At 38.7% G+C, this 23,523-nt stretch overlaps 1 protein-coding gene and 1 long non-coding RNA gene across 8 annotated transcripts in view; one reads left to right on the top strand and one right to left on the bottom strand.

Annotated features, from left to right (window-relative positions):
- The window catches only part of FHIT (fragile histidine triad diadenosine triphosphatase), a 1,104,604-nt gene that overhangs the window by 600,456 nt on the left and 480,625 nt on the right, over positions 1 to 23,523 (top strand). The gene's annotated exons all lie outside the window — the stretch shown is intronic.
- The window catches only part of LOC108543624 (uncharacterized), a 23,576-nt gene continuing 13,109 nt past the window's right edge, over positions 13,057 to 23,523 (bottom strand). For both annotated transcript variants that reach the window (XR_001889625.1, XR_001889624.1), the window contains 2 exons: positions 14,525 to 14,625; positions 13,057 to 13,317 (listed from right to left, as the gene is read on the bottom strand). This is a non-coding gene — a long non-coding RNA (uncharacterized LOC108543624). The remainder of the gene's footprint in view (positions 13,318 to 14,524; positions 14,626 to 23,523) is intronic.

Here is a 23,523-nt window from a genome sequence, read left to right as displayed (position 1 = left end):
AGAAAACTCACAGGTATTAATTATTCATTAATTGTGTTAATATGTGTAAATATTCATTATGTTGACATATGTTTAATTCAAGTGAAGTCCATTAGGATTAACTATTCATTAATACTACAGATATATACATGTAAGGATAATTTCACTTTCCAAGGCATTATTATTATTTTTGTTGTTGTTCATGTACTATGTACACAGCTTTAATTGTCTGGTCTGATTCAAAGGATTTGTTTAATGTGTACAGGAAGCATGCAAGTGAACTGGACAGACAAGGTCCCAATGATCTCAGAGCATGTATTCTAGTATGGGGAGGATACTGACAATAAATGACTTGTGTGTTAGTCTGTTCTCATGCTGCTAATAAAGATGTACCTGAGATGTGGTAATTTATAAAGGAAGGAGGTTTAATGGATTTACAGTTCCACGTGGTTGGGGAGGCATCACACTCATGGTGGAAGATAAAGGTGCAAAGGCACATCTTACATGGCGGCAGGCAAGAGGGGCATGTACGGGGGACTCCCCTTCATAAAACTATCAGATCTTGTGAGACTTACTATCACGAGAACAGCATGGGAAAGACCTGCCCCCGTGATTCAATTACCTGCCACCGGGTCCCTCCCATGACACATGGAAATCATGGGAGATACAATTCAAGATGAGATTTGAGTGGGAACACAGCCAAACCATAGTTTATGTTTTAAAAAGGCTTAAGAAAAAAGATGATTTCAAAAATTAATAAGGATTATGAAGAAAGAACAATGAAAGAAAGTAGGAGGTAGAGTGGGAAGGGTGCAGAGGGGTGGGCAGGAGGAGAGCGGGGAGGGAAGATGCCTTAGGTAGCATGGTGGAGGAGGCCCTCTCTGAGGAGTATGTTGGAGTGAACACCTGAAGGAGAAGGAGCCAACACTGGGCACATCTGGCACATCTTGGGGAGGAACCTCTAAGGCTGAAAAGAGCCTGTCTGAAGGCCCTATGGCGGCAAAGGGCTCAGCATGGTGAAGGCACGGGGTGGCTGTTACAGCTGTTTGGCAGTTAGTGGACAAAGCTGGGTACTGGATAAAATCAAGGATTTCCAGGCATCAGTGAGATCATAAAGTACCTTTTGAGCCATACAGGTTCTTAAGATTTTACCGTCTAAGTGCAGTCAGGAGTCATTGGGGATTTAATAGTTTTTTTTTTTATTATTATAAAAATTTTATACAGATACAAAAATAGAAAAGTATAGTGACTCCCGACGTACCTATTGCCGAATTTCAATGATTATCAGCTCATGGTTTATCTTATTTTACCTATCCCTTCTCTCCAACTGCACCCCTCCCCAGTCACCACCACCGCACAGTGTTATTTGAAGGAGACATGGTGTCATTTGTCACCATAGATCTCTAGAACATCAGAACTCTTTTTAAAACCATAGCCATAGTATCATTATCACTAGTAAAAGTTTACAGTGATTCCTTAGTATCATCACATATGTAGTCTCATTTGGAATTTTATGCAGGAGAGTGATATTATTAAATTTGCAGCTTTAAAAAGAGCTCTCTGTTGTATATGACATGGCTTTAGAGGGGCAGGAGCGGAAGCTGGGAGATCACTCAGGCCTCCTTGGGTTTAGCAGAGTGTGGTCAGAACAAGGGTGCTTATGATGGAGATGGAGATAAGATGTTAGCTTTGGGATATTCCTGGAGGCAGAACTGACTTGCTGATCACTACTGAGTTTGGCCCAGGAAACCCAGCGAATGTGGCACACTAATAATTGAGATGGAGAAGACTTGAGGAGGAAGTCTTGAGGGTTGGAAGAGAAAACTAAGAATTCCATTTAATTTCACTTCCGAAAATGGAAAATCCTTAAAATCAGCCTTAAATAGGAAAAGAGAAGACAAATGATAATATGCATCCATACTCACCAAGACTTCCCTTCAGTCCTGCTCAATGATATATGTTAAGGGGGATATGATAATGGAAGAAATTGCTTCCATTCTTAAAAAATCTCCTAGGTTTACTTGAGATCTGTTTAGATCCGCTCAAGAGAAGCCTTTCACTGAGTCTCCTTTGAAAGATGAGTAAATCTGAAAAGTCTGGCTGTCCAAAAACACCTCCATCACCCTACCATGGATGGAGTGACCTTATTTTTCCCAACTTGAATTCTGATGCAGGACTTGAAAAATGAGAGTATTCTTACAGGGACAGTGTGCATGAACAAATGACATCAGGGCTGGCTTGAAAAATAACATGGCGCATAACATATTTACCACAAGTTCCTATATAAGAATGAACTGAAGACACTTGTCTTTGAGTTGGTGTGACATCTATTATTGGCATGTATAAGTTAATGGATGATTGTTGCTCATGGTTATCTGCTCCAGAAAAAGTGCCCCCTTCCCTCCTTGTTTTCTGTTCCCTGTCTCCTGTAAGCTTCAGCCCTGTATTTAAGGCCTTCAATTGATTAAATCAGGTCCACTCAGGATAATCTCCCTAATTTAAAGTCAAATGATTAGAGACTTGAATTACATCTGCAAAATCCTTTTACAGGAACACCTAGATTAGTATGTAATGGAATAAGTGGGAACTATAGCCTCGCCAATTTTACACATCAATGTCCTCATCTATTTCACAGGGATAATAATAATACTTTACTGATAAGCTTGTTTGGGGGAATTAAAGGAGTTAAGGCATGTAAAGCACTTGACACATAATATGTGCTCAGTAAGGATTAGTTACTCTATAAAGCAGGAAAGCATTAAATGGCTGCCTTGTGGTAACAGGGAGCATCTGTCAAAACTAGATGGTGTCTTGTTCAGTGATAGAAGCTAGACAAAAAAGAGTGACACATGCATAAAGTGTGGAAACTGTCAAAGTTCACCAATGGTGCTAGAAGTCAGGATGTTAGTTACCCTTGAGGAAGAGGTACCTGGAAGGCTGTGGCAGGTAGGCTCTGAGGTGTTGATAATACTGTATTTCTGGATCTGGGAGTTGGTTACATGAAAGTGTTCAGACTGTAAAATAATTAGTTGAATTTATATGTATATGTGTGTCAGTTATACTCAAATAAAAACTTAAGTACTGGATGATAGATATCAACTTCTGTCGGATGTATGTGTGCTTCTGTGTGTGTGTGTGTGTATGTGTACACACATACACACATATATATCTGCAAAGAAGGAGAGTAATATATCTGCAAAGAAGGAGAAAAATTTTTCCTCCCATTTCACAAATATGAGCATGGCTCAGAGGCAAGATAGGAGAGGAACTTTATTGGCATATTTGACCAAACCTCATAAGATTATTTTATTTCTGAGTTGTTGCCACTACCATGTCTGCTCAAATTAGAATGGTTATCGAAATATTTTGAGGCCAGGAGTAGTGGCTCACGCCTGCAATCCCAGCACTTTGGGAGGTCAAGGAGGGCAGATCACTTGAGGCCAAAAGTTCGAGACCAGCCTGGCCAACATGGCAAAACCTCATCTCTACTAAAAATCCAAAAATTAGCCAGGTGTGGTGGTTTGTGGCTGTAATCCCAGCTACTTAGGAGGCTGAGGCAGGAGAATTGCTTGAACCCAGGATGGGGAGGTCATAGTCAGCCAAGATCACGCCACTGCACTCCATCCTTAGCAGACAGAGTGAGACTCAACCTCAAAAAACACAAACAAAAATAATAACATTTTCAGAGTGAGACTCAACCTCAAAAAACACAAACAAAAATAATAACATTTTGAGAATTCTTTGGACAAAAAGGCATTCTACTCATAAGACTACTAACTCAGAGACCAGAGCAACTGAGTTTTCCCCGATGTCCTGAACTTTTCTTTTCAAGACCAATGAATTGTATCCATTTCAAAACTGAGATGAAGTGAGCTTACGTGTTCATTATCTGTTTGTCTATGCTATCTGCGATTTTTAAAAATAAAAGGTAGTCTAGGAAAGTGATTTTTTTTTTTCTGGAAAATCTTTACACCAGAGCAATATGATCAGATAATGTTATTTTTAAAGTGTAAATAAGAAATTATAATGTCATCTTACAACTTAGGTGAGCATTTATAGTAGTTCCAGGTATTCACTTGGATACCAAATCTATTTTTAGGATATGAAATAAAGTGTTGCATTTTCTCTTATTATTTGACTGTGAATGATGTGATTTTATATTTAGATTAGTGCTATTCCATAAAACTTTCTGCAGTGAAGGACATGCTCTATTATCTGGGCTGTCCAATATGGCAGCCAGTGGCCACATGTGGCTCTTGCGAGCAAGAAATGTGGTGGTATGAACTGAGGAACCAAAATTTTCATATTATTTAATTTTAATATATTTAAATTTAGCTACATGTGGCTAGTGGCCACGGTATAGAACAATGAGATTTGAAATCTTAAGTAAAATATAGTATTTGGCATAGAGGTGAGCGGCTGATTACGCTTAATTCTTGTTTTCTTTTTTAGAGATAGGGTCTTGTGCTATTGGCCAGGCTGGAGTGCAGTGGCACAATCATAGCTCACTGCAGCCTCAAAGTCTTGGGCTCAAGCTGTCCTGCCACAGCCTCTTGAGAAGCTGGGATTATAGGCATGCGTCACCATGCCCGGCTAACTTTTAAAAAGTCCTTTTGGAGATAGGGTCTTGCTATGTCACCCAAGCCAGTCTTCAATGCCTGGCCACGATCCTCTCACCTTGGCCTCCCACAGTGCTGGGATTATAAGTAAGTGTGAGCCACAGCATTCAGCCTCTTAACTGTTTTCTTAGAAACTCTCCAAAGTTCATCTACATATTGTTCTTTTCTCAGCCCAGTTACTCTGGGTTTTCCCTGATAGGCAAGTCACCTTCTGAAGACAGAAGGTTCTGAATCACATGATAAAAATATCTACTTTTATGCTTTTACTGTGTTCACCTGTTTCTTAATTTCCTTAATCCCTGGGCACTGTTGTTCTTCTCCCATCTTGGGTAATGGCTTGCTTTGCTTTGCTTTGCTTTTTTCTTTTCTTTTCTTTTCTTTTCTTTCTTTTTTTTTTTGAGATGGTGTCTCACTCACTTTGTTGCTCAAGCTGGAGTGCAGGGGCGCAAGCTTGGCTCACTGCAACTTCTGCCTCCCTGGTTCAAGTGATTCTCCTGCCTCAGCCTCCCAAGCAGCTGGGATTACAGATGCTCACCGCCACACCTGGCTAATTTTTATATTTTTAGTAGAGGCAGGGTTTCACCATGCTGCCTAGGCTGGTCTCAAACTCCTGGCCTCAAGTAATCTGCCCACCTTGGCCTCCCAAAGTACTGGGATTACAGGCATGAGCCACTGCAACTGGCCAGGTAATGGCTTTCTGGAGGGCAGTGTCCCTGAGTGTCTGTAACATAGTAAGAAGTCAGTAAGCAGTTCGTGCTATATGCTGGGTTATTAATATGTGGGTCAGGAGGGAGTGATGTGTCACTCAAGAGTATGAGGCTCCATTCTGACATTTCTCAAATCTCACCTCTGCCACTTAGTGGCTCTGCAACTTCAGCAACTTCCTTGCCCTTTACAGATGTTTCTTCATCTCTAAAATCAGTAATATTCTATGTATTTTGTAGAACTATTGTAGAGATTAAATAGTAATAACAGGAAAATTTATGGGGTGCTCATGTAGGGAACCAGTCCCCTTCATTCTGCAGATACAATGACTTAAGCTTAGAGACCAGGAGTGGCTCTTCTCAAATCAAAAAACGAGTTGTAAGATTTTTTTTTTTTTTTTTTTTTTGAGATGGAGTCTCGCTCTGTCACCCAGACTGTAGTGCAGTGGTGCAATCTTGGCTCACTGCAAGCTCTGCCTTCCGGGTTCACGCCATTCTCCTGCCTCAGCCTCCCGAGTAGCTGGGACTACAGGCGCCTGCCACCGTGCTCGGCTAATTTTTTGTATTTTTGGTAGAGACGGGGTTTCACCGTGGTCTCCATCTCCTGACCTCGTTATCTGCCAGCCTCAGCCTCCCAAAGTGCTGGGATTACAGGCATGAGCCACCGTGCCCGGCCAGAATATATTTAAACACGCTATAAATTGGCCTTTGTACCTAAAAGTCATAGCATTATTCAGTCCTCTAATTTCCCTGTGAGGTGTTTATTATTTCTCTCATTTTATGCATGTAGAAACTTAGGTTTAGAAAAGCTGAGAAGTGGTAGGGCTGGGATTTGAACCTGGGCAATCTCCATCCAGAGCCATGGTTGTGTGTTTTATTTTTTTTAATTTTATCTTTTTAGTAGATATAATTCATATACCAAAAAAAATCACCGTTTGAAAGTATGCAATTCAGTGGCTTTTTAAGTGTGTGCCCAAGGTCATACAATCATAACTACTCCTGTATATTAATAGCTCTAGAACATTTTCATCTTCCCAAAAGAAAGCCCTATGCTGGTTAAGAAGTCACCCCCATTCTCCTGTGCTTAATGTCCCTGGCAACCACTCATCTTCTTTCCTGTCTCTACAGATTTGTTTATTCTGGACATTTTACATAAATGGGATCAATACAGCACATCAGGGCCAGTGGTTTCATGCCTTTATACTCCTTCCAGTAATGAGATAAAGGTCTGCCGTACAGTGGGAGTTCAAAAATTAAAAGCTTGTATTATTGTTGTTTTGCCATTATGAAGGACAATCTGGAGTGACATGGTCATCCGTTTTTTTGTTTATTGTAAGGCAAGAGGCTTGGAGGAAAAAGTTAAATGGTAGTAAAAGAAAAAGGAAATCTAATGGATCTCCTTCTTGCAACTATCTCCACCTCTCCTGCAGTTCTTAAAAAATGTCTAATAACTGCTTTTTAAAATGGCTCCCTTTTTGATAAAATCCATCAAGAAAAGGAAGCAGAAATGAAGAACAATCATTAACCCCCAAACAGCTCTGTCTGAGTGTCAATACGCATTCCAGAAATTCTTGGAGTTGGAAGCTATGTGGGGAGTCAGTCACTTTCATTCTGTAGATGAGATGACATAAGCTGAGAGACCATTAATGGCTCTTCCCAAATCAGAGCACTGATTGATATCTAATACTTGTTTTTGTCCAATGGCCTTATAAGAATATTTTTCAACAATGATCCATGGTTTACCTCATTGGAGGTATGTGTGGTATAGATTAAATCAGCGTTCGTTGATTGTTCATTTCAGCCATGTTCTTCCTTCTTCCAGGAAACACTGAACAGAAGTACCTGAAAAAAACAAAACAAAACAAAACAAAACAGATGTCACAAAATTTGAAGACAGCCCTCACATTCCAAGGGAAATGTAAATAATGAAAACGTAACACACTTGAATCAAGCTATTTAGCTGGCAAGAGTCAGGAAACTTTCATTTCCTCACTTCCTCTGACTTGGGTAATGAAAATATTTTCAGGGGTGGGATGGTGGTCCTTTGGGGACTCCCACCTCACTCGTAGACAGAGTTAAGGTATTAGAGTTCTGAAATGCATGCCAAAAATCTAATAATGTATGAAACAGGCAAAGATGTTCATTTTATTAAGAATCTTGGTAAATGTCATTTTCCAGAGCCAGTGCGGTTCTGTGAAACTGGTGGGGAGAGGTTAGGGACTCCTTTGAATCAGTAGTGGTCACAGTTCATTGCCCCAACCCATCTTTCTAATATGTGTTAGGTTATGTGGTTTAGGCCAGGAAGAAAGCTTACTTTGGCTTTATTCCATTATACAAATGGGGAGAATTTTGATTTGCTACATACCTCTGAGCCCTTGTAGATTTTCCCATCATCCTAACTGCTAGTTTATTGAGATTAAGTGCTTTCTTATGTCAGTGCATGGAAATGACTTTTGATTTTTCTTTAAATTAAAATTGATTCATTTACTACGTTAGGTAGATAGATGTTCTAGCCAGAGGAGAAGATAACGGCTCACATTCACATAGAGAAATGGTGTGACAAGAGACAAGATGGGATATCAGTGTCCACAGACAGATGCATGTTCCAAAACCAGCAGTTCTCAAGGCCAAAGGGCTGTATGATTATTTGCTTCTCATTCTTATCCCTAAACACATGCACATGCCCCCATAAGTCCCCTTCCTGACTCTCCCACCTTTCTCTATATCTTGTCTCCAGAGACAACCAACTGTTGTTTTCCCTCCATACTTCCTTTCAGCCTGGATGCTTTCCCAGTTTTTCATTTTCCCAAAGTGCTTTAATCCTGCAATCATTGTGTGCAGCAGACAAAGTAAAGGCTTAGGGTAAAGGAGAGGGATTACAGAATTTGTTAGTATAGTGCAGGCAGTGTTTTTGGTTTTGGTTTTGATTTTTTTTTTTTTTTGAGATGGAGTTTCACTCTTGTTGCCCAGGCTGAAGTGCAATGGCGCAATCTCGGCTCACCGCAACCTCCACGTCCTGGGTTCAAGTGATTCTCCTGCCTGAGCCTCCTGAGTAGCTGGGATGACAGGCATGTGCCACTATGCCCAGCTAATTTTGTATTTTTAGTAGAGACAGGGTTTCTCCCTGTTGGTCAGGCTGGTCTCGAACTCCTGACCTCCGGTGGTCCTCCCATCTCAGCCTCCCAAAGTGCTGGGATTACAGGTATGAGCCACCACGCCCAGCCAACAATGCTTTTTAGTTGAACAGAAGACAGCTCTGTTGTACAAGTCCTCTGGTCCTTCTTCCTCAAATGCATTCCCCTGAGACCATTTGTTAACATCTCCTCACCCTTTCCCTCCCTGTGGGGCTGTCCCATTGCTGCTCTGCTAAATAGCTTTGTCCCATGATTGGTATTATGTTTTGTAAACAGAGCACCCAGACTCCCTGGGTCCCTTCAGCACAGGGACCCACAGAAATGTTGAAATGACTGTTTTCCCTTTAGTATGATCACATTCCTGGTCAGGACTTGGTCCTCTGCAGTTCTGTAGATCTGTTGAGGAAAGTGCAAAAGTGGAGAGAGAGAATGCTGTATTCTGTCTCAGCCTCGAATAAGCTGTCCTGAGGTCTTCTATTTGCTCCCCTGTCTGTCTGTTATCTTCAGTTACAATGCAGTTTGGATGATCCCAAAGTCACTGTTTTAAGAGGGCAAGTTTTGCATCAAATGCTTATTTACTGTTGCTCTGGTATTTAACAGAACTGCCTGCTGAGAAGTAAATGTCTACTCAACTCTCCCTTCTGATTTTAAACTTCAGCCATCAGGAGCCACACAAGCTACTCACACCATTCTGCGTGCAGACTCTCTTGTATCTGCCCTGTATTTTCCTTCTTCCTGGGAGGTTCTCTCAACTGTCTCCCATCCCTAACACCCAGACATTTATACCTAGAGAACACCTCCTAGTCCTTTAACCCTGTTTCTAAACTTTCTCCTGTTCTCCAGGTGCAGACAGATACTCTGTCTTCTTTCCTCCAGCACCTGTTGTATCACTGATCTCACAACTCTCAAATTTTCTCTTCCATTGGCAAAAGGACAGTAAGAGTTTGCATGCAAAATGAGGACATCAAAAGAATATTGAGTTCAGTTGGTCAGCATATAGTTAATCACATCACTGGATAAACTATCTAACCAAGTATCTAGGGATACAGAGATTATTGGAGACTCAGGCTTGCCATGAAAGCATGGCGTATATGGTCTGTGAACTATTAAAGTTGGCATGTGATAATTTCTGTAAGAGAGACCAACACAGAATGCTGTGAAGGACTTAGCAATGGCGAAATTCTACCTAGCCTAGGGGGAAGACTACTTAGCAAGCACTATTCTAGTACTGATTTAAAATCGGAAAATCTTGGCTGGGCGCAGTGGCTCATTCCTGTAATCCCAGCACTTTGGGAGGCCTAGGCGAATGGATCCCTTACGGTCAGGAGTTCGAGACCAGCCTGGCCAACATGGTGAAACCCCGTCTCTAATAAAAATTCAAAAATTAGCCAGGTGTGGTGGTGTGTGCCTGTAATTCCAGCTACTAGAAAGGCTGAGGCAAGAGAATTGCTTGAACCTGGAAGCCACAGGTTTCAGCCAAGATCACACCACTGCACTCCAGCTTGGGTGACAGAGCAAGACCCTGTCTCAATAAAATAAAATAAAGTAAAATAAAATAAAATAAAATAAAGAAAATCCTGGTGAGAGATAAAAACGAGAATAAGATACAGCCCTGCCCTCATAGACATTATGGTTTGGGTGGTCATATAATTTGTTGTCCAAAAGAGGATGCTTTCGAGAGTGATCATCAGTATGTCAGGCAGCTTCAGTGAACTGGGCCTTCATGGGTACCCTCATGGATGGCTTAGGGGAGGGATATGAGCATAAGGAGAAACTTTGTGAAGGGAGCATTTCAGAGATTCCCTGATGGACAAGTGAAAGACATACAGGAACAGATTATAGGTCTTGAAAGGAAGCATCTTCCTTCTTGAATTTTTTTCACAACTTAAATTAATTATCTTCTCTTTCTCTTTTACTCTAAAAATCTATCTACTGTCTGTTATTTGCCATCATTTTGCAACAGGATCAGGTCGGGACAGTTTTCACAGGAAGGATAGTGGGTAGTGGCTCTTTAGAGTAGGGACTCTGGAACCAGGAAGAATGGGTTCTCCTCTGTGAACCTCAGTGTTCTCTTCTGGAAGATAGGGAAGGGAAATAAAATTAGTACTCCTCCACAGGGAGGTTTGCTCATTTTTGTTTGTTTTTTACGAAATAAATTTGTTGAGGGGCTTTGATGTGGAGACTGATAGGAACTCGATAAGAGTTTGCTGTTATTGTTAATGTTTAAATTATATATATAGTTCACACTATATGGAGGGGAGGAGGAAACATACAAGTTTGTTTCAAAGCCACTACAGTTTAGTTGCTTTAACCTTAGGATCAAGCATCACAACCAAGCATTGAGAGAGAACGGGAGGCAGCATGGGCACAGAACTGACTTGACCCCACTTTGAGAATGAGGAGATGAGACTTGTGGGGCAGAACCAAGTCAGCCACGGAGTGCTGTGACCATTGTGCTAAGGGCTACTGAAGGGGCGAAAAACCCAGGGGCCTATTGTAGGTAGTGAAATCCAAAGGTTCAGAGAATAACCAGTGGTGCTAAGAAAGCAATTAGCACCTGTATGTAGGAATGAAGACTTGGCAGGGGGCTTTGGAAGAAGCCCATGGCAGCCTATAATTATGAAAATAAAAGTCTAATGGTATAAAAGACAGTGATTAGACTAGCGACACTTAAAAATCACTGAGTAATGAAAAGAAGGCTCCGCTTGTTTTCAGTAGGGTTTTTCAACAAGCTTGTTACTTGGGAATATTGAAGGGAAGCTGTGTGTGTGCAGTTTTTAGATTAGTAACTAAAAGAAGTAAATAAAAGCTCTTGCATTACTACCTTAGGAAAGAAGGGTATTGTAAAACAAAGCACGGATCACTTATGCATTGCAAAGATGTATGATTCAGTGGTTCCAAGAATGGATCTGGTGCCCAGATGGACCTGAATTTGAATATGACTTCTGCCTTTTGCTAGCTATGTGACCTTGACCTATTGACTGAAACTCCCTGTACCTGGGTCCTCCCCTGCAAAACACATGTGAATACCTCCTCAAAGGGGTATTGTAATAAATAAAGCACAGAGTGTGACACCATTGAGTGCCTAGTAAAAACTAGGAGCCCTCCAGGGACACTGCCATGTCATGCTGCCTGAGAGGAGCTTCTATCCCTGGAAGAAAGTCTCCCTTCATCTCTAATCCAGTTTTCCCAAATGTTGGAAGAGACTATTAGATGGAAAAATATGTGAAAATGTATACCTATGGGTATGTGTTTTAATAGCCAAAGAGCAATTATAATATAATTCGGGAAAAACTATCCTAGCAAACTCTTTATCTTAAAGTTATTACTGTTAGGCTGGTGCAAAAGTAATTGCAGTTTTTGCCATTACTTTTGTTTTGTTTTGTTTTGAGATGGAGTCTCGCTCTGTCATCCAGGCTGGAGTGCAGTGGCGTGATCTTGGCTCACTGCAACCTCTGCCTCCCGGGTTCAAGTAATTCTCCTGCCTCAGCCTCCTGAGTAGCTGGGATTATAGGCGTGTGCCACCACACCCAGCTCATTTTTGTATTTTTAGTAGAGACAGGGTTTCACCATGTTGGCCAGGCTGGTCTCAAACTCCTGACATCGTGATCTGCCCATCTCGACCTCCCAAAGTGCTGAGATTACAGGCGTAAGCCACCATGTCTGGCCTTTGCCATTACTTTTGATGGCAAGAACCACAATTACTTTTGCACCAACCTAATACTTAGTGTGAGCCTACTGTAAAAAGGTGAAAAGAGCATTGTGTGAAAGTTGGTACCTGTTATACACAGAAATGGCAGAAACCATACCAGAGGGTGGGTGAGTGACTGAAGTTGAAGAACATGCGAGGGAAGGTAGAAGAATATAATTTCTTCTCGAGAGCTTACACTTTTTCTGCCCTATTAAGAGGGACTAGGACTTGAATACTGGCCCAGAATGAATGAGTGAATAAATGAATGAATGAATAAATAAATAAATAAGAGAGAATGATTTCCTGTGTTGTTAGATGTAATTTCAAACAGTTGAGTTGAATATATTCCCAAGTTGAGCTCCCTTGATTGTCTTCTGGATGGAAATACTTAACTAGCAGGTTCGTTTGTCCATGCCAGATAATTTTTTGAGCACTCACTGCCTACCAGTATCTGTTCCAGGTACTGGGGAGGTGATAATAGGAAAGATAGATAAGGCCATGCTCCTAATGGAATGCGAATTTCTGTGTGTGTATGCATGTGCGTGCATACCCATATTTATATAGGGATAGTCAAGAAATCATGCTAAAAAAAAACCAACTATTTTCACTATACTAGGCCTAATTAAAAAAAAAACACAACTTAAATAGGACAGCAATAGAGAATTGGGAAGAAATGGATGCTACAGATAGGGTAGTCTCCGAGGAGGTGACTTTTAGGCAGAATTCTGAAGAAGCAGAAGAAGCCAGTCATTAAAAGATCTATGAAAAGGTATTCCAGGCTGAGGGTCCATGAAATGTCAAAAGTGTGGAATGACTATGAGCTGACATGTTTCAGGTTTAGTAATGAGAATGGTACAAAGAGAAGTTGCAGAGATAAGTAGGCAGCCACTGCATGAAGGAGCCTTGTGGGCAATGACTAGAAGTTTGCATTTTATTCTAAGCACATATCAAAGCCACTGGAATACTTTAAGCTGAAGACTAATGTGATATGATCTGATAGTTTTCACAGATGACTGTAGTTGCTGACTGGAGAATGGGCTGTAGGAAAGTGAATAGAGGCAGGTATCTCTGTTAGGGGGACCCTTGTAGTAGCTTAGGCAGGTGGTACTGGGGAGACACTGGCCTTCCTGTTGTACTGAACTGCTGTTCTCCTGGTGAAGTTGTCTACTGTTAAGAGTTGTTCTGCTCGTCTGAAAAAAAAAACACAGAAAAAAGGTCTGAAAACAGAACAATCTGTTGGTTATAACATATGCCATGTTGGTTGATGAAAAAGGAAGAAAACTAGACATAACAGTTACTAAGAACTACTTTTAGGAGATGTTTTTAGCATTTGGGACCAGCCAAATACACACTTACGTGATTCTTCTGAGCTGTAAGGCACATTAAGAATAATAAGGAGACTAGCTAAATGCTTTAGGCATTATAAAGCCATAATATACCAAATGTGTTATTGTTAATTCATGTTGCTAGCCCACCCTTTTAATAGCCGCCAGGAGCCATAATGACACATGCTGTGAATATATATTAAAACAATCCCCACAAGTTGCTCCAGTGGTATTGGGTAATTAGATATTTCTCTGTACCCAGAAAGGCTTAGATGCAGCTAGATGGAAATGGCATTGACTGTGGCTTTTCTAATACTGCTGTGAAGAAATGAATGTAGGTTCTAAATGTGTAATCTGTGCTTCCTCAGTCTGTGCTCCATCCTGGAAAACAAGATATTTGGTGCCATGATCCCTGAATTTTTCTTACCACCATGCATGAATTTGAGCAGGTTCTATTTTCTTGTCCTTCTTTAGCCAAACCATCAACATAATGTCTGCTACTGAAGTTATATTTAAAGGTAGGAAATGTTATTTAAGATAAAATTTGTGCTTACTCTTTTCTGCTGAATATTGAAAAATACTGCATACCATAATAAATAATTTGAATTCATCTTAGAGTTTATGATATTAATCATTTAAAATAAAAGTTAAAACATACTATGAATGCTATTATGTCAGTTGATTTATTTATTTTTTAATAATTAGTATCTCTTGGGCATTATTTCCATAATTTGAGGACTAATAATAATAAGCTTTAATAAAAAGCTTTTGGGCTTGCCTAAATTTAACTTAGGTGGGGACAGGCAGGCCTTGGAAATGAGTGAAGGGAGACAGGTAGGAAATATATTCAGGCCAGAGCACTTATACCCAGTTTTATCAGGTCTGATTTTTGACACCTGAATTTTTATATAAAATCTTCCCCAAACCAAACATTTTAAAGTTACATTTCTAAATTATTCAGACTAATTTAGGACTAGAGGCCTCCACTTTGTCTCTGATATGGATCTACCTTATTATTGTTTTTCATCTAATTACCTATTGATAGAAATTTAGATCTAAAATTCGTGTTTACCATCTATCCAGACTTGTAATTCTTTGCCAATTTCTTGCCAAAATAAGATTTTGTATCCAGGGGACTGATGTCTATGAGCCACTCCAAAGGATTTTCCTTGGCTGCAAGTACAGAGAAACAAAAATATGAGCAGTAATTGCAAGTTGACTGAAATATTTACAACTCTGGTAAGGCAGATCCAGGTTGGGTAGCATCTGAATCTTACGCAATTTTTATCCTCTTTAGGACAAAGCCTACACAATTGTAACCACACATTTAGATATAAGATCTTAGAAGGGGTGTTAGCATAAGAAGCCCTAAAGCTTTTATTTCATTAGCTTCTGGGTGAAGACAAGAAGAAATGGAGTGAGGAGAACAAAGCTTTGAGGAGAAACATATAGTTTCTTTTCCCTAGATTAATGAAGGGACAGGGAGGTATCACTGACATCATTAACATTTCAGCAAAAGTAAACGTATTCTGTCAGATGAACTTACAGCCTTCTGTTTAATTATATATTTTAAAGTGATGTTTCTCTAAAATTTTGACTATGTTCAAAGTTCCTTACTCAATAATCAGTTTACATTTTAATCAGGAGGATGTCAGACCCAGTAACTCAATTCATTTTGAGAATACAAACTACCTTTTGTTTAACATAAATACATTGACCTTGGGTAGAATTTCCTTTCAATTACTGGAGACTCCCAACTTTTATTATTTATCATATTTGTTGCACAGATGAAATAGATATTGAACAAAGTATAGGGTTATTACAAAGCAAAGATTTCACAGCATTAGCTTCCCAGTGGCCTAGGAACATTAGTATTTCACATTGAATGTCCACAGAAGAATTACGAGGGGCAGAAATCCAGAATTTGCCAGAAAAATCTTCAAGAACAATGAAAACCCAAAATAAGCAAAGCCAGGTGTAATAGGAAATTAGATAATTTGTGAACAAAATAAGAGTAATGTGGGTAGATAGACCCTAGCTAAATAAATATTAAGTTCTAAATTATTTGATTCAGCTTTGGTTAAAATGGCAGTAAAATTCAGTGATTTCCAGTTTCACCAGTGCTTCATGGGAGCCTTTGAAGAAGCTCTAGGAAAGAGTATTGGGAGAACACAAAGCATTGATTGGGTAGCCCTTACCTTTGTTTAGAAGCAGAATAAGAAAAGTTAATTTATACATATGTATGTATGTATGTAGGCAGGCAGTATAGAGTTAAGAACTCAGACTCTGGATTCAAACCTCACTTATGTCACTTATTTAGCTGTCAGATGTGGGGTAAGTTACATATCCTTGGGCTAATAATAATAGTAACTAAGGCTGATTAATAAGTTAAAAAATAAGTTTACATTTAATAAGTTAAATTTAGGAAGGATTTAATTTGTTGTAAGTTGTGAAGCTGTTAGGAAAGTACCATATATGGGTTTGTTGATATCACAGTCATCATGACAGTAATTAGTATTGAGCACATATTCACCATCTTGTCATTGCAAAATTATTTATTACTCTTCTGTTAAGAACTTTTCTGTAAGATCAAAAGGTTTGTTTTAATTATGATTTTCAAGAATCTTTGCCTTGAAAGTTTAAAGGCCATATGTGTTTGTTATTAAAGATAACATTTGTTAGAATGCTTTCAAAGAAAAAATTGTTCATTTAAATCTGTAAACTATGTTTGTCATAGGAAGCTGAACTTTCTTATCAACTCTTTTATAATTGACATATTGCTTATGACCTAGCTGAACAATCCTGTTATAATTCTCTTAGCAGTATATAAGAATTAAGCATTTTCTTTCTAAGGTAGCAACATTACATGAAAGCTTTGTTTCCTACATAAAATGTAGTTAAGTACAATTTTAAGTATTCCTAAAGGATTTAAAATGCAGTATCTCATAATTTCACAAGCCATAGTTTAATTTCTTATTCAGTGGTTCTTAAAATATTTGAACTCAGAATCCTTTTATACTCCTAAAAATTATTGATGACCAAAAGAAGTTTTGCTTATGTTGTTAAATCTATTGATATTTGCCATATTAGAAATTAAACTTTTAAAAAATACTCTATTTAAAACAATAATTCACATTTTGCACATTAAGATAACATTTTAAACAAAATTAACTATAATTCAAAACCAAAAATCGAGAATGGCATTGCTTTATAGTTTTGCAAATCTCTTTAATGTCTGACTTAATATGTTAATTAAATACAGTTGTCAAAAGTGCTACTAAGAAAAATTCCGTGATCTCATGAGAGATATAAAAGGATACCTAACACATTGCTGTTGATTGCAGAATAATTCCTTGAGGAAGTGACATATAAATTGAGATCTGAACCATGGGCAGGAGGGAGCCAGGCAAAGAGAAAAGCACTAAAGCAGACCTTAGGAATGGGAGAAATTTGATGCATCTGGATATAATGGAGGCAAGGCCACTGTGGTTTGAATATGTTGAGTGAGAGGGAGACAGGCTCCTGATGAAGCCAGAGAGAAGCTGGGACAAGAGTTATGCAAAGCTTTAGGGTCCATGTGGACTAGTGTAGCTTTTATTCTACAAGGAAGGGGGACCATTGATTGGATTTAGAAAGGGGATAGTGGGGTGATATGACCCAATTTGCACTTCAAAAAAAAATCACTCTGGCTGCTTGTGGAGAATAGACTGAAGTAGAGGGAAGAATGGATATAGGAAAACAGTTTAAGAAAGCAGTGTAGCAGAATATGCAAGAGATGATACATATTTAGGAAGCAGCACAAAGTGGAACTGGTGATTGATGGGATATGGCAGTGAGCTCAAGGAAAGTGACTCATGTTTTGTCTTTTCTTCGACTCATCTGTCTTCATCTAACACACATGTTCTTGTTCTTAAATCTAGTAAACAAAACATCAAATTAGGCCATGAAGCAGAAATCCTATGTTTGAGCTATGGGCTTGGATGTGTTGTCATTACCTGGATAGAAATTTAGGAAGCCTGTAATTGTGTATTCTTTCAGAATCATTGCATTTTAACATTCTGTATCATTTTACAGATGTCACAAAATTGGACTTTTAAAAGAAATTTATTCAACATGCTAATACTTTAATACGGTCATTACTTGAACTAGTATTTGTGTAGCTGGTGAAACTATTACACTCCTCCTCCTTTTGCTCATTTTTATATTCTCGGAGCTGGGTAGTTGGATAAAATGGAATCTGTCCATCATAACAGTAGCCATCCTGAGTATCCAGATGTCAGGGAGTTTCTGCCAGGAAGGGAAGACAGCTGTTTGGAATGGGAAAGGAGTAGAAGATACTGCAAAACATGTCAAGAGTTTTATCAGGGGAGTGAGATGACAGTTGGTAGCAGGAAAGGGTAAGCAGACACTGGAACATGTCTGGAAAAATCAATTTTGTTTGTGGCTTAGGTGATAGCCTAAGACATTTAAAACTGCTCTGTTATGGAACCCTGCATTTGTCTGGATTATCTATCCAACCAGCCTTGTTTAAGTGCAAGCTATAGGATTAGCAGATTGTAAACATACTCTAAGCAGTCAATGTATTTCAGCCCAGTATTAGGTAGACAGTACAATGAATCATTTTCTAAATGGCTTGTGAGCATTTTTGTCTCTAACTTCAGTTTATTTGGGACACTCAGATATTCTACCTTACCCCAGTGAAGAAACAGAACATGACCTATCACTGTTAAAAAGAACTTTAGACAGGTAATGAAATAAAACGTCTTCTGGGTTTTAGCTTTTTCACTGAATTGGTATTTTAGTTTTAGCTCTTATCTGTATTAGTATTTGATGCTTATCTTGGAAACAAACAGATCTGACTCCTAGAATTGCATGCAGCTGTCCTAGACTGTCTTTAGATCAGTCTTCTAAGATTATACCAACGAACTTCCTCAAACTGTCACAGTTTCTATATAAATTATCTTTGTTTTTGAAATGTATTAAAACCTAATGTAGTATGCAATCTTGTGGGCAACTGGCCAGCACTGCTTCTCTTTCCTGGTCAAAGCTTTTGGTGGCATTCTGAAATACAGTTTCAGTGCTGATCTCCCTTTGATCACTGTGGACCAGAGTGAAAAATATTTTCTTATTGCCATCTTGACCTACAAAGATGTGCTTGATAGGGGTGTGTTCATTTTACTATAATTACGTGTGCCAAATACTTGCAGTGTATGTCTTTATTTATAATGGTAATTATAAATTAGGCCTTTAAAAAGTCATTTAGTTTTGGAAAATAGATTCAAAATTAATTCAAAAATTATTCTTCTTAAGTGTAAAATCTTTAAGTGTTCTCTCATAGATTATTGGAAATTTTGTGTTACTAAGCCGTGTACATGTTTTGTGTACGGAAGGGAAGAGAAATTCTGTAGAATAAGCATTAACTATTATTTGCTCCTGATTCTGAATGTTGTCAACCAAGGTGATTGCTAAAGCTATTCATTTTAATTAAGTAGCCTATTGCAGGCATTTATTAGATAGATTCATTGACATTTCAGCAGAGGCGTAGGTAGATATTTCTTCTTCTATCCACATTTGATGCTTGTGTGGCATTTTATTTTATTTTTTTATTTCATTTTATTTTTTTGAGATGGAGTATCGCTCTGTCGCCCAGGCTAGAGTGCAGTGGCACAATCTCAGCTCACTGCAAACTCTGCCTCCCAGGTTCAAGCGATTCTCCTGCCTCAGCCTCCCCAGTAGCTGGGATTACAGGTGTGCACCACCATGCCCAGCTCATTTTTGTATTTTCAGTTTCACCATATTGGCCAGCTGGTCTCGAACTCCTGACCTCATGATCCACCTGTCTTGGCCTCCCAAAGTGCTGGGATTACAGCTATGAGCCACCGCATCTGGCCCATTTTTTTTTTTAATTGAATAAATTACTTTTATCTTATTTTATTTTAGATTCCAGGGGTGTGCATGCAGGTTTGTTACATGGGTAAATTGAGTGTTGCTGAAGCTTGGTGGATGAATGATTCTGTCACCCAGGTAGTGAGTATAGTACATGACTGGCAGGCTTTGAATCCATGTCCCCCTCCTCATCTCCCTCCTCAAGCAGTCCCCAGTGTCTCTTGTTCCCATCTTTGTGTCCATATGTATTCAATGTTTAGCTCCCCCTTATAAGTGAGAATGAGCATGTGTTGTATTTGGTTTCCTGTTCCTGTGTTAGTTTGCTTAGGATAATGGCCTCCAGCTGCATCCATGTTGCTGCAAAGGACATAATTGCATTCATTTTAAAGCTGCATAGTATTCTATGGTGTATATGTACCATGTTTTCTTTATCCAGTTCACTGTTGATGGGCATCTTGGTTGATTCCATGTCTTTGCTGTTGTGAATAGTACTGCGATGAACATAGGAATGTACATGTCTTTTTTTGTAGAAAGATATATTTTCCTTTGGTTATATACCCAGTAGTGGGATTGCTGGTTCGAATGGTAGTTCTGTTATTAAGATCTTTGAGAAATTTCCACACTGCTTTCCACAGTGACTGAACTAATTTACATTTCTACCAGCAGTATGTAAGTGTTCCCTTTGCTCTGCAGCCTCACCAGCATGGTATGGCTTTTAGAAGTTTTGAGAGTTCAGGGAGGCTTTTCAGAATTCTAAAATTCTGATAAGCACAGCCTAAATATTTATGTGTAGTCTAAGAACTCAAGCATATGCTTTTTTAGTTGTAGTTTTAGTTTTTTTTAAAAAAGCTTTCCTTTGTAAAATCAAATTAAGAAAGGCAGCCTGGTGAAGTAAAAGGATAGCTGTGTTGAAATTTGAATGACAGCAAGTTTAGGATCTGTATTTAGGAACTGTTTCATCTGTAGTATAAAGAGGTGATTAGACTAATACAATTTTTTGGCTGTTTGTATGTTTTTTGGTTTGCCAGTACAATTGCTTTTCCAAAAAATCCTAATGTGAAGCTCTCAAATAAGAAAGAGGATGAAAGCTTGGACCTTCTGCTTGTAGTAAGGGTAGGGCCTGGAATCATATCTACTTAGCTCTCCCCCTTGCACTAGTCATGACCATTCTCTGAACTTCTTATTACATGAGATTATTCTGCGCAACACCTGTGTTCCACACATCACAGCTGCAGGATCCTTAGGCTACCTGAACCATCCCATTTTTCAGGTATAAAAATCTTTAGTAGTACATTCAATGCTTTCCATTTATGACTTAGAGATTGGAGATGTAGGTAGACATGCTTTCTAAGGATGGCATTTTCAAATTGACATATCCTTGTCTCTCTTATGCTCCTGATACTCTGAATAGATTTCATGTGCTGATTAGGTGATCACAATCAGCTAATGGAATATTGAAGGAATGTGTTTTCAATCTGTGAAAATAATTTATTGATGATGTGTACAATAAAAATTCTGGTTTCCATTTGTTTAATTATGAAGCATATATTTAGGAGATGTTATGGTAAAGTATGGAAAAGGCCAAAAGTATTTGAGATGGCCATGCCCTTGGAGGAAAAATCGTCTTATTGGAAGGATAGTGGGAAAAATCTGTTGTTGGGATTCATTGGAAAAAACAACTCTTTCCCCATCCTGTGTGGTTGTGCTGGGAATGGCCAGTGTAGTGGCCTGTGGGAGCTTGACTTGGGTCTGTCCAATGTCTGAGTCACAGGAATATGCCCCAGTGATTGTTCCAGGAAGCTGAAGCATCTCCTACGTGGCTCTCAGTAAGATTCCTTTGGTGAAATCTGATCTACGTAGAGAGAAGACTTGATATAAAAAAGCTGTGGGTTTGGGGTTTCAGAGCCTGCTCATGGAAGAAGAATATGAGGCCAAAAGCTGATCAGAGACAAACAGAATTGGGAGATGGAAAGAAAAGGAGATGGGGGGAGAGAGAGCAAGAAAGGGTATGTGCCTTGATCTAGATTTGTCTGATATTCTCTCTATCATTGGAATACCTAGTTATATAAGCCAATTCTCTTTCTAGTTGAGGCTAGTTTGATTTGTGTTCTTGTCATCGTCAGCCAAGGAATCTTGAATAATCAACACAAGAAACCAATGAAGCTATCATAAAGTACTAGGTACTTTGAGAGAGAGAGAGAGAGAGAGAGATCCCTCTCTTGCTTTTCTTTCAGGTGGAATGAAAGCGTCTCGGTATTAAACATTCCCTGGGCACTAGGCTAATGGCTTCTGGGGTTAGCAAAATCCTTGAGATAGACAGCTGCTCCACTTGGAACAGTCCTCAGGCACCTGGATCTCCTGGTTTCTTAGAAAATCATTAGTGCCCAGGATTGCTCCGCCATGTCCTTTTTTCTGTGTCTATTCTGAATTCTCACATCTTCCATTTCATCCTGTTTTTCTCATATCCGGTCCCAGTCCTAGTATTATTTCCTGTCCTCTGTCCCAGTAATATTTCACCTATGTTGAAAACCATATTTATTTTCCCAAACTAAATAATATTCCTCTCCCCATAGATTTTTTTCTTATCTGACTAATTCATTAGATTGTTATTTTACTGCTTAAACAACACTTAGTTGTCTTCAGAGATCTTTCTACTTACTTATATGTCTCCCGTTATGGTAAAGAGATATGTGTTTTGGAGAAAATGTCTTATATTATCCCCAAAATAGATATTAGTATTATTTCAAGAGATGTGTTCTATCTGAAGCTCTGTTACAGACGTTTTGGGAGTCTTTCTTCTGATACTTTGAGGTCTGCTGTCATGCACATTAGCTAAACTTTTTAAATTCAACAAATACCCTAACGTTGTTTTATACTAAGGTGTTTTGATTCTTTCTACCAAAAGATACCACATGGCTTCCTGGGAGTGCCTCAGAGGCTTGTTTTCTGAAATTAAGGGTGTGGCTGGAGCCAGTCCTTGTTTTAAACACGCTCCATACCTTAAATTGGTTTTCACTGGGAGCATCAAAATTCATATTGATGAGTGAAAGCTAGAAATACAACGCAAGTTTGAGGAGAAGTGTTCTCTGCCAAGTGACTGCAAGGAGCCAGCAGCTTAAAACAAGTAGGTGGGAAAGAATGCGAGGTCTGATGCTGGGCATGGCAGATTCGGCCACAGTCAACTCGGAAGAATTTAACTAGTGTACTATTATTTCAAATCAGAAATGTGATCAATGCATGAGAACATGCTATCTAAATAAGTTTATGTGTGTATATACATGTAAATGTACTTTAATATTTGTGTATATATTGACCTCATCATATGAAAAACAAACACTAAAAGACGTCATGACAATAGCTTTAGAAACAGAAGCCTGGAGAATCAGCTAAGGCAACTTGTAAGCTCGTCTTTGGGAGTGTGATTTTCTCCAGTCAGAATGCCTTACCCCATTGATCTCGTATCTTTATGTCATTTCAGCCACACTCTCCTTTCCCAACAAAAACCTCAGCATTTAATGATACCATTAAATGCTTTGATTTATTCACAGTACATGCACAAGAGTCTCAGAATATCAGTATCAATCCTACTACAAATAATATAATTACCATGAGCAGTTTAGACTTTTCCTTTAAATTGTTATGTATTTTAAATAAAATCGCTAGAAATAGCACCTCTGTGAGTACTTATGACAGCAACTGGATATGAAATTAGGTTTATTTTACTTCCAATTTATAGAGATTGCTTTTTTAGATTTAATTTTGCATTATAATTATGTAGAATATTTATGATTTCAAAATCAATCTATAAAACCAGTATATTCAAAGTAGTATAACTTCTATATCTCTCTCATACCCTATTTCTTCCTTCCCCAAAATTTTAATACTTAGTTTATTAAATATAAATACAATATATACATAAGGTTGCATATATATATGGATACACATACACTTTTGTATATAAATACATTTATATTTGTGTTCCATCCTTTCTTTGAAAAGTTATATATACCCTATACATTTTTCTTCAACTTTCTTTTGTTCCTTAGAAAAATAGACTGGAGAGTATGCAGTTGCACTTTCTAGAATGATTTCTTTTCTTCTTCTTCTTCTTCTTCTTCTTCTTCTTCTTCTTCTTCTTCCTCCTCCTCCTCCTCCTCCTCTTCCTCCTCTTCTTCTTCTTTTTTT

The sequence above is a fragment of the Rhinopithecus bieti genome, unplaced genomic scaffold (assembly GCF_001698545.2).
Source record: "Rhinopithecus bieti isolate Rb0 unplaced genomic scaffold, ASM169854v2 scaffold_21649, whole genome shotgun sequence".
NCBI classification, from domain to species: Eukaryota; Metazoa; Chordata; class Mammalia; order Primates; family Cercopithecidae; genus Rhinopithecus; species Rhinopithecus bieti.
Note: the sequence above shows the minus strand (reverse complement) of the source record. Positions and strands in the feature narration are given on the sequence as shown.